This window comes from Cervus canadensis, chromosome 32 (genome assembly GCF_019320065.1).
Source record: "Cervus canadensis isolate Bull #8, Minnesota chromosome 32, ASM1932006v1, whole genome shotgun sequence".
In the NCBI taxonomy this organism is placed as follows: Eukaryota; Metazoa; Chordata; class Mammalia; order Artiodactyla; family Cervidae; genus Cervus; species Cervus canadensis.
This window is the reverse complement of record NC_057417.1, coordinates 14849659-14861737: the sequence shown is the minus strand read 5'-3', so window position 1 is coordinate 14861737 and position 12079 is coordinate 14849659. Positions and strand designations below refer to the sequence as shown.

General features: G+C 37.8%; 1 protein-coding gene across 1 annotated transcript in view; it reads right to left on the bottom strand.

Annotated features, from left to right (window-relative positions):
- LOC122433542 (phospholipid-transporting ATPase ABCA3-like) overlaps positions 1 to 11476 on the bottom strand; it is a 273275-nt gene extending 261799 nt beyond the window's left edge. Inside the window, exon 1 of the mRNA XM_043456580.1 lies at positions 11441 to 11476. The gene's annotated coding sequence lies outside the window, so the exon portion shown is untranslated. The remainder of the gene's footprint in view (positions 1 to 11440) is intronic.
- Between the last annotated feature and the right edge of the window lie 603 nt (positions 11477 to 12079).

The window sequence follows — 12079 nt, the reverse complement described above, 5'->3', positions numbered from 1 at the left end:
AAATAAAGTACTAAAAGCTTAGGTCTCTGAGACAATACCCAAAGACCCACAAGAGTAAAAGATAAACTCTATCTCTGTTCCATATGCACATAGTTTCCAAAGAACAAAATTGAGACTATAAATTTGCCACCTAGAAACCTTCAAGATGGCAGAAGAGTAAAATGTGGAGATCTGCATGCGGATAGCTCCTACAGAACACCTACTGAATGCTGGCAAAAGACCTCAGACTTCCAAAACATCAAGCTAATCTCGATATAATGGGATAGGGCAACAAGTATAATGGGGAAAAAATGAGAGAGGGAGACAAAGGAATCATGAAGGAACCTGTGCCTCAGGGAGGGAGCTCTGAAGGAAGAAAAGTTTCTGCACATTTGTAAACATCTCAAGGATGGGGAGGGTGGGTGGGCACTTCAGAACCTCAAAGGAGAGTGCAGCAACAGGTGTGTGGAAGGCAAATTGGAGAGACTTCTGCACACAGATCAATGCCTACCAGCACTCCCCAGTCTGAAATGCTTGCCTGCAAGCCCACTGGGGTTTGGGGTCACTGAGTGCTGAGGTTCAGAGACTCCAGGGAGAGGAATGGGGTTGATTGCCATGAAGACAGTCTGAGGGGGCCAGTATAACACAGCTGAGGAATCCAGGAAAAGCCCTGAGCCTGCCAGAGAGAGAGATCACTGTCAGGGGGACCCTCTAACTCTGTGCACTCTCAGACAGCGAGACAACACTTTCACAAGTGTCAGAGGTGGGGCGAGATGTGGTTGAAGTCTCCAACCCCAGAGGTGGGCGTGATGGCCATCACAGCTTCCATCAAACTGTGAACAGGTGCAGGTCACTGCCCACACCTTCCTGGGAGCCTGTGGAGCCCGGTACCGCCAAGGAATCCACGCCCTGGGGCCAATTCCCCTAGGAGAGTGCATGACCGATCTTAGGCTGTAGCAACTTATGGGGCTTCTGCTGCTGCAGGCACCCCTTGCACATCCCAATTGTGTCTGCCATATCCCTCCCTCTCCCCTGAGCAGTGGCTCTCACCCATGCTGGTCTGGGAGGGGAAGAGATGCCAGAGAATGGCCTACAAACAAAACAGGGGGCAAAACCAAAATTGAGCAGCAGGGGCTGTATGACCAAAGAAGAGGAAGGAAATTCACTCTGGCAGTCATAGGAGTAGCAGATTAAATCCCTGTAATTGGCTTGAGATTGTGGACTTTGAGGTAACTTGTGGACTTTGGAAGCAAGTACAAGCTAGAATAAGGCCAGATCTAAGTCTGAGCTGACAACACAGTGCCCATAGCAGATCCAGAGACCTTCCTAGAAATACTGGAGGGCCTCCTGAGTAGGCAGATCGACTGGAGCTCACTGTAGCAGAGAGGACACTGACAACTGAGACCACAGGAAAACATTCTTCTTACTGCCACTCTCTCTCTATATATATTTGTCTTTATCTTTTTTGTTTTGTTCTATCATTTTTCATTTTTTAATTACTCCCTTAATTTTTATTTTTACTTACTTTTTCCTTATTTATGCTTTTATATTTAAATAAATTTATTTTTTCCTATTTCTACAGCACTTTTTCATTACAAATTTTTTTGCCCACGTTTTTCATTTTGTATTTTTTACTAGTCTAGTTTTTAGTGTTTGTTTTCATTTATGGGTCTGTTTATGGTTTGATTGCTCTCTTTTTTTGTTGTTGTTGTTCTGCTTTGTATTTTTTTCCTCTTCTTTTCTTTTTCTAAGTGTGAGTATGTGAAGTTCTTGTGTGTTTCCTCTGTTAAGTTTTACCTTTACCATCAGTCCCTGGGTTTTATCAGTCCATTCTTTTTTTTTAGTTTATATGTCTGACTCTTTTTTTTTTTTTTCTTTCTCTTTCACCCCTGTGCTGTGTGGCCTGTCAAGTCTGAGTGCTACAGCCAGGGATCAAGCCTCAAACGCCAAGGTTGGAGACCCAAGTTCAGGATGTTGGACCAACAGAGAACTCCAACCACATGGAACAGTAATTGGTGAGAAGATTCTCAAAGGCCTTCATTTCAACAATAAGATTTGACCCCACCCAAAGGCCAGCAAACTCCAGTGCCAGATGCCTCATGCCAAGCAGCTAGCAAAGGAGGAACACAATACTACCCGTTAGCAGACAGGCTACCCAAAGCCATACTATGCTCGAGATACCCCAGGTGTCTGCAGTGTTAAGGCACTGCAGCACTGCCCTTCAGAGAGACAAGACCCAGCTCTACCCACCAGAACTCAGGCACCAGTCTTCCCTACCAGGAAACCTTCAAAAGATACTAATCCAACCTCAGTCCCTGGGGGCAAGCTCCACAGGTAAGAGGAACTATGATCTTGTGGAAAGGAGACCCCAAAGAGAGTAAATTAAACAAAATTTAAGAGGAAACAGTAGCAGATGAAGGATCATGATTAAAATACACACACACAGACACACACACACAAGACTAAACAAATAAAGAGGAATTAGGCAGTTTACCTGAAAAAGAATTCAGAGTAAGGATAGTAAAGGTGATCCAAAATCTCAGAAATAAGATGGGGGCACAGAAAAATAGAATGGAGACACAGATTGAGAAGATACGAGAAATGTTTAAGTACCTAGAAGAAATAAAAAACAATTAGCAATGAACAACATGATAATTGAAATAAAAAAAAAACATAATAAAGGGAACCAACAGCAAAATAACTGAAGCAGAAGAATGGATAAGTGAGGCTGGAAGGTAGAAAAGTGGAAATAACTGGAGCATAGCAGAATAAAGAAAAAAGAATGAAAAGAAATAAGATAACAGTCTCAGAGGCCTTCAGGACAACAATAATCACATGAACATTTGAAAAATAGGAGTCCAAGAAGAATAAAAAAAGAAAATGTATAAGAAAATATTTGAGGAGATTACAGTAAAAAATTTCCTAACATGGGAAAGGAAACACCCACCCAAGTCCAGGAAGCCCAGAGAGGTGCACACAGGATACACGCAAGGAGAAACATTCCAAGACACACATTAAGCTAACAAAAGTTAAACATAAAAATATTAAACACAGTGAGGGAACAGCAAGAAACAATATACAATGGAATCCCCATAAGGTTAATAGCTGATCTTTCAGCAGAAACTATGCAAGCCAGAAGGGAGTGACAGGATATACCTAAAGTGAAGAAAGGAAAAACCTACAACCAAGATTATTCTATCCAGCAAGGGACTCATTCAGATTCAACAAGGAAGTCAAAAGTTCTACAGATAAGCAAAGGTAAAGAGAATTCAACACCACCAAGCCGGCTTTACAACTAATGCTAAAGGAACTTCTCTAGAGAGGAAACACAAGAGAAAGACCTACAAAAACAAAGGAAAATTAATAAAATAAATGACAATAGGATCATACATATCAATAATTACCTTAAGTGTAAATAGATTCAATGCTCCAACCAAAACACACAGGCTAGGTGAATGGATACAAGAACAAGACCCACATATATGCTGTCTATAAGAGACACATTTCAGACCTAGAGACACATACAACTGAAAGTGTGGGTATGGAAAAAGACAGTTCATGTAAATGAAAATCAGAAGAAAGCTGAAGTAGCACTACTCATATCAGATAAAACAGACCTTAAAGTAAGACTGTTACAAGAGAAGAGGAAGGACATACACAATGGTTAAGTGACAAATACAGGAAGAAGATATAACAATTATAATTATATATGCACCAAACATAGTGGCACCTTAATATATAAGGCAACACAATAATGTGGGGGACTTAACGCACCGCTCATACCAGTAGAAAGATCACCCAGACAGAAAATTAGTAAGGAAACACAAGCCTTAAATGACACATTAGGCCAATGGATCTAATTGATATCTATAGGACATTCCATCTAAAAGCAGGATAATACACTTTTACCTCAAGTGCACACAGAACATTCTCCAGGATAGATCACATCTTGGGTCCCAAATCAAGCCTCAATATATTTAAGAAAACTGAAATTGCATCAAGCATTTTTTCTGACTACAATGCTGTAAGATTAGATATCAATTACAGGAAAAAAAATTGTTAAAACACAAATATACAGAAGCTAAACAATACACTTCTGAATAACCAAGAGGTCACTGAAGAAATAAAAAATGCAATTAAAAAACACCTAAAATAAACAACAACAACAACACAACTCAAAACCTATAAGATGCAGCCAAAGAATTGTTACAAAGGAAGTCTATACTTAGGAATAAATTTACCCAAAGAAACAAAAGACCTATATATAGAAAACTATAAAACACTGATGAAAGAAATCAAAGAGGACACAAATAGATGGAGAAATATACCATGTTCGTGGACTGGAAGAATCAATATAATGAAAATAAGTATACTAACCAAAGCAATATATAGATTCAATGCAAACCCTATCAAGCTACCAATGGTATTTTTCACAGAACTAGAACAAATAATTTCACAATTTATATGGAAATACAAAAAACCTCGAATAGCCAAAGTAATCTTGAGAAAGAAGAATGGAATTGGAAGGCGTCAACCTGCCTGACTTCAGACTATACCACAAAGCTACAGTCATCAAGGCAGTATGGTACAGCACAAAGACAGAAATATAGATCAATGGAACAAAATAGAAAGCCCAGAGATAAATCCATGCATCTATGGACACCTTATCTTTGACAAAGGAGCCAAAAATATACAATGCAGAAAAGACAATCTCTTTAACAAGTGGTGCTGGGAAAACTGCTCAACCACCTGTAAAAGAATGAAACTAGAACACTTTCTAACACCATACACAAAAATAAACTCAAATGGATTAAATATCTACGTATAAGACCAGAAACTGTAAAACTCTTAGAAGAAAACAAAGGCAGAACACTCTCTGACATAAATCACAGCAAGATCCTCTATGACCCACCTCCCAGATTAATGAAAATAAAAACAAAAATAAACAAATGGGACCTAATTAAACTTAAAAGCTTTTGCACAACAAAGCAAACTATAAGCAACATGAAAAGGCAACCTTCAGAGTAGGGGGAAATAATAGCAAATGAAGCAACTGACAAAAATTTAATCTCTGAAATATTTAAGCAGCTCATGTGGCTCAATACCAGAAAAATTAATGACTAAATCCAAAAATGGGCCAAAGAACTAAATAGACATTTCTCTAAAGATATACAGATGGCTAACAAATACATGAAAAGATGCTCAACAAGACTCATTATCAAAGAAAAGCAAATCAAAACCACAATGAGGTACCATCTCAGGTCAGTCAGAATGGTTGCCATCAAAAAAGTCTACAAACAATAAATGCTGGAGAGGGTGTGGAGAAAAGGGAACCCTCTTTCACTATTATTGGGAATGCAAACTAGTACAACCACTATGGAGAACAGTGTGGAGATTCCTTAAAAAACTGGAAATTGAACTATATATGACCCAGCAATTCTACTGCTGGGCATACACACTGAGGAAACCAGAATTGAAAGAGACACATGTACCCCAGTGTTCATTGCAGCACTGTTTATAATAGCTAGGACATGGAAGCAACTTAGATGTCCTTCGGCAGATGAATGGATAAGGAAGTTGTGGTACATATACACAATGCAATATTACTCAACTATAAAAAAAAGAACACATTTGAGTCAGTTCTGATGAGGTGGATGAAACTGGAACCTATAACACAGAGTGAAGTAAGCCAGAAAGAGAAACATCAATACATTATATTAATGCATATATATGGAATTTAGAAAGACAGTAACAACTACAACCCTATATTCAGGATAGAAAAAGAGACACAGATGTAAAGAACAGACTTTTGGACTATGTGGGAGAAGGCGAGGGTGTGACGACATGAGAGAATAGCACTGAAACACGTATATTACCATATGTAAAATAGATGACCAGTGCAAGTTTGATGCATGAAGCAGGGCACTCAAAGCTGGTGCTCTGGGACAACCCAGAGGGATGGGGGGGGGGGGCGCGTGAGATGGAAGTGGGGTTCAGGATGGTGGGACACATGTACACCTATGGCTGATTCATGTTGATGTATGGTAAAACTACCACAATATTGTGAAATAATTAGCCTCCAATTAAAATGAATAAATTAATTTTAAAAAGAAGGAAGTTTATAGTAATGCAAACTTACCTTAAGAAATGAGAAAAACATCAGATTAACAACCTAACCTTACACCTAAAACAACTAGAAAAGAAAGAACAAAAAGATCCAAAGTTAGAAGGAAAAAAACGATTAATATCAGAGCAGAAACAAATAAAAAATAAATGGAGGGTCCAGTATCAAGGATCAATAAAACTAAAAGCTGGTCTTTTTAGTAGACAAACAAAATCAACAAACTGATAGCTAGATTCATTAAGACAAAAAGGAAGAAGATAAATCAATTAAATTAGAAATGAAAAAGAAGTTACAACAGACAGTGCAGAAATACAAAGGATCATAAGAGACTACTGTGAGCAACTGTATGCCAATAAAATGGACAATCTGGAAGAAATGGACAAATTCTTAGAAACATACAACTTTCTAAGAATGAACCAGCAAGAAACAGAAAATATGAACAGACGAATCACAAGCACTGAAATCGAAACTGTGATAAAATCTTCCAAAAGTCCAGGGTCAGATGGCTTCACAGGTGAATTCTATCAAATGTTTAGTGAAGTGCTAATACCTATCCTGCTCAAACTCTTCCAGAAAATTGCAGAGGGAGGAAAGCTCTCAAACTCATTCTATGAGGCCACTATCATCCTGACACCAAAACCAGATGAAGATACCACCAATAAAGAAAATTACAAGCCAGTATCACTGATAAAAATAGATGCAAAAATCCTCAACAAAATTCTAGGAAACAGAATTTTCTCCAACACATTAAAAGACTCATACACCATGATCAATTAGACTTTATCCCAGGGATGCAAGTAGTCTTCAATATATGCAAATAAATCAACATGATAAACCATATTAATAAATTGAAAGATAAAAATCATATGATCTCAATAGATGCAGAGAAGTAATAAGACACTAGCAAAAAAATATAAAGAGAGAAATACACATTAAGATGATGTATAAAATAGCCACACTTATTTAAGAATGTACTCTAATATCAAATGGAAGTGATATTCAACAATGTAAAACTGCAATTACTTTTGCACCAACCTAATACCATTTTCTTGGATTGGAAGAATCAATATTGTGAAAATGACTATACTATCCAAAGAAATATACAGATTCAATGCACTTCCTATCAAATTAACAATGGCATTTTTGGCAAAACTGGAACAAAAATGTTTGCAATTTGTATGGAGACACAAAAGACCCTGAATAGCTAAACCAGTCTTGAGAAAGAAAAATGGAGCTAGAGGAATCAACCTTCCTGACTTCAGACTATACTACAAAGCCTCATTCATCAAGACAGTAGGGCACTGGCACAAAACAGAAATATATACCCATGGAACAAGATAGAAAGCCCAAAGATAAACCCATGCACCTATAGACAATATCTTTGACAAAAGAGGCAAGAATATATAATGGAGAAAGGACAGCCTCTTCAATAAGTGGTGCTGGGAAAACTGGACAGCTGCATGTAAAAGAAATTAGAATGCTTCCAAACACCATCTACAAAAATAAACTCAAATGGATTAAGGACTTAAATATAAAGACAGAACGTATAAAACTCTTAGAGCAAAACATAAGCAGAACACTCTGACATAAATCACAGCAACATTCTCTTTGACCTACTTCCTAGAGGTAAGGGAAATAAAAATAAAAATAAACAAATAAGACCTAGTTAAACTTAGAAGCTTTTGCACAGCAAAGTAAACTATAAACAAAGTGAAAAGATAATGCACAGAATGGGAAAAAATAATTGCAAACAAAACAACTGAAAAGGATTAATTTCCAAAATATATAACCAGTTCATGCAGTTGGATATCAGAAAAACAAACAACCTAATCAAAAAATGAGCAGAAGACCTAGACAGACATTTTTCCAAAGAAGACATACAGATGGCTAATAAACACATGAAAAGGTGCTTAACATCACTCATTATTAGAAAAATGCAAATCAAAACTACCATGAGTCAGATGGTCATCATCAAAAAAATCTACAAACAATAAATGCTGGAGAGGATGTGAAGAAAAAGGAGCCCTCTCTTACACTGTTGGTGGGAATGTAAATTATATAGCCATTGTGGAGAATAGCATGGAGATTCGTTAAAAACGTAGGAAGAAAATTACCATATGACCCAGCAATTCCATTACTGGGCATATACCCTGAGATAATCATAACTCAAAAGACACATGTACCCCAATGGTCACTGCAGCACTATTTTACAATAGCCAGCACACGGAAGCAATCTAGATATCCATCAATAGATGAATGGATAAAGAAGTCCTGTACATATATACAATAGAATACCACTCAGCCATAAAAAGGAACAAACTAGAGTGAGTTATAGTGAGGTTGATGAACCCAGAGCCTGTTAATCAGAATGAAGTCAGAAAGAGAAAAACAAATATCATATATTAACACATATATATGGGAATCTAGAACAATGGTACTGATGAACCTATCTGCAGAGAAGGAATGGCGAAAAGACATAGAGAAGGGACTTGTGAACACCATGGGGCATGGTGAGGGTGGAATGAATTGAGAAAGTAGCATTGACATGTACACACCACCAAGTGTAAAATAGATAGTATGTGGGAAGCTGCTATATAATACAGGGAGCCCAGCCTTGCCTGGCACTCTGTGATGACCAAGAGGAGTGGGATGAGTGGGTAGTAGGGAGGCCCAGGAGGGAGGGTGTATATATATATATGTATATATATGTTAATGTATTATATATATATATAGTTATGACTGATTCACATTATTGTAAGGCAGAAATCAACACAACATTATAAAGCAATTATCCTCCAATAAAATTTTTTTATTGACACCTAGCAGAATCACTGAACTCCAAGTTCTCTGACGGCTGCTGCTGCTAAGCCGCTTCAGTTGTGTCCAACTCCTTGTGACCCCAAGGACTGTAGCCTGCCTGGCTCCTCTGTCCACAGGATTCTCCAGGCAAGAATACTGCAGTGGGTTGTTGTGCCCTCTTCCAAGTGACCTTCCTGACCCAGGGATCAAACCCATGTCTCCTGTGGCTCCTGCATTGCAGGAGGATTCTTTATCACCGAGCCACCAGGGAAGCCCAAAGACCTGACAGACATTCCCAAGATTTTTTTGCAGGACACAGATCCCCACCAGATGAAAACTGCTGACTGCAAGCATGTAGACCCCACACTGGTTGAAACCAGAAGGTTGATGATGCTTGAAATTTAACCTTGATGCCAACCAATTCAAAAATCAAACACAAGCTGATCAGGTACCTTGCAGCAACCTCCCTCACTTTGTCTTTTAAATCTGTTCCTCAAAACGTATCGTGGAGTTATTAGGCAGTCTTTTCTGCCTTCTCCCTTGTGGACAAAATATCACACAAATAAAAAACTTTGCTTGCTTAAGAGCCTTGTGGTAGGAATATTCATTTCTATGGTATTGCTGCCCAAGAATGTGGAGAGGGCCTGATAATAGGCAAATGCAAATGAATAAAGTTGGACTCTAACCTCACAATATATACAAAAATTATTTTAAAATGGATCAAACACCCAAAAGTAAGAGCTAAAACAATAAAATTTTAGAAGGAAACATAGGAAATCTTCATAACTTGGATTTAGCAATGCATTCTCAGATATGACACCAGAAGAAAACACATTAATTGAGCTTCACCAAGTCAAAAACTTTTGAGCATCGAAGAACAAGAATGTGAAAAGACAAGTCATAGAAAGAAATATTTTCAAATCATATATCTGATAAGGATTTCATATTATGAACATATAAAGAACTCTTACAATTCAACAACAAAATGACACACTAGTAAAATAACATGCAAAAGGAGCTACAGACATTTCTCCAAAAGAAATTTATACAAATGGCTAACAAGTACATGAAAGGATGCTCAATATAGTCATTAGGGAAATTTAAATCAAAACCACCATGTGCAAACACCCACTAAGAGCTATAACTTAAAATATTTTAATTTTTAAACCGAAAATAAATATTGGCAAGAATGTAGAAAACTGGAGCCCTCACACACTGCTAGTGGGAATGTAAAGTAGTATAGCAGCTGTGGAAATGTTTGGCCATTCCTCAAAAAGTTAAACATATAATTATCATATGACCTTGCAAGTTTATTCCTAAGTTTCTAGGAATAGAAATCAAACACCAATGCAAAAACATGTTCACTAAAGTTCATGGTAGCATTATTCATAATACTCAAAAAGTTGAAACAATCTGAAAGTCTCTGAGAATGGATAAACAGAATGCGGTATTATCCAAAATGCAGTTACACAACACAAAACTCAGGAACCTTGAAAACATGTCAAGTGGAAGAAACCAAACACAAAAGACCACATATTATATGATTCTATATTTACATACATGTAAAGGAAGAAATTTTCACAAACTGAGTTATGAAGAAGTCATTCTCGCTTATACATGATTTAATTTGAATTTAACACTAGCTAAAACAGCCTGTTTGTAGCCTATCAAACATAACCTTGTGCATCTGCTTTAATCACCAAAGAAAAATGTACATTGATCTAAAGTAAAAAAGTCCCTGTTAAAAATAAAGATTAAATGCCTCCCTTCCTGAGATGTCAGTGCTGATACTCCTTGGAGGATAAGACTTCTTTTCTCAGGTACCAAGGCCATACTGACACATTGTATACATTTCTACCTATTTTTGTGTGTTTGTTTTTGTGAAACCTTAAAGGAATGTATTCCTACTTGTTTGGTGTTCTTTCTGTTAGGCAGGAAGTTAGCCAAGAGCAAGGAAAGGTGGCTCCCTTCAGCTAAACATCCAGTGGTTGCCTAATCCCACCAAGCAATTTACCACCCCCACCAAATATGCCCCCATCAATACTCCAAAATAGTCAAGGGGCCAGAAAAATCACCCACCAGCCAACTAGTGGGACACGGCCAACTTTCCCTACTCTGGCACACACACACACCTCACACCATCATGTACTAAAGTAATCTTTTGGTGCCCATTGGACTCATTAACTACTTACAAATATTTCATGAATATACACATCTAATTATAACAGACTGAATTATGAAAAGGACATGTGCAGTAGAGCATCTGGTTATATAACCCGCAGCTGTCAATCAAGTCTGTAAATCCATAATCCCCTGGATTATGCAAATGACCTTGCCTTAAAATCTCTGTTCCCCAGCCTTCCAGGGCCATTGCCTCCCTTAGAATGGCCCGCCTCTCTCAAGGTATTCTCTCTGTTCTTCGTGTGTGCTCAGTCGTTCAGTGGCGTCCCACCACTTACCAACCTGTTCTTTCTTTCCTTATTGTTAAGAAACTTGCTTGCAACAGGTAGGACCTTAGACTCTTCTTTGCATCCTTACCAAGAATGAAGGCCACAGGAGGAGAGGCCTCCAGACACTCCTCCACTAACATTTGCTCTGCTGAGATATAAAACTATGCAGAAAACCACCATGGCTTCCCTGGAGCAGTTCCTCAGTTATCTGGAAGCCAGTCTCCCAGGCTGCAGTCCTCAGGTTGATTCAGTTGAAACTGTTTCCTTTTCCTATTCTCAACTGGCTTATTGATTATTTCCACTGACATAAGAAATGTCCAGAACTGGCAAATGCATACAGACAGAAAGTCAATTTGTGGTGCCAGAGGGTGGAAATGGGGAGCCTGAGGAATGACTGTTCCTGAGTACAGGGTTTATTTTAGGGAAGATTAAAATGTTCCACAATTAGTGGTGACAGTTTCACAACATAATGAATGTAATTAAAGTCACTGAATTCCAATAATTTAAAATAGTGAAACTGGTGACTTTTATCTTGATTTTCTTAAAAAGCAAAAATCCTATAGGATGAATAAAATGATATCCCTACATTATAGCTGAGATTTAGAGGTTAAGTCACTTGACTGAAGTCAAATTAAAATCAAAGCTGACTGAACCTCCTAAAACTTTCCTCCTAATCACTAAGTTACAACCAAAATAAAAAATTAGAAGTTAACTCTAATTTCCTAGT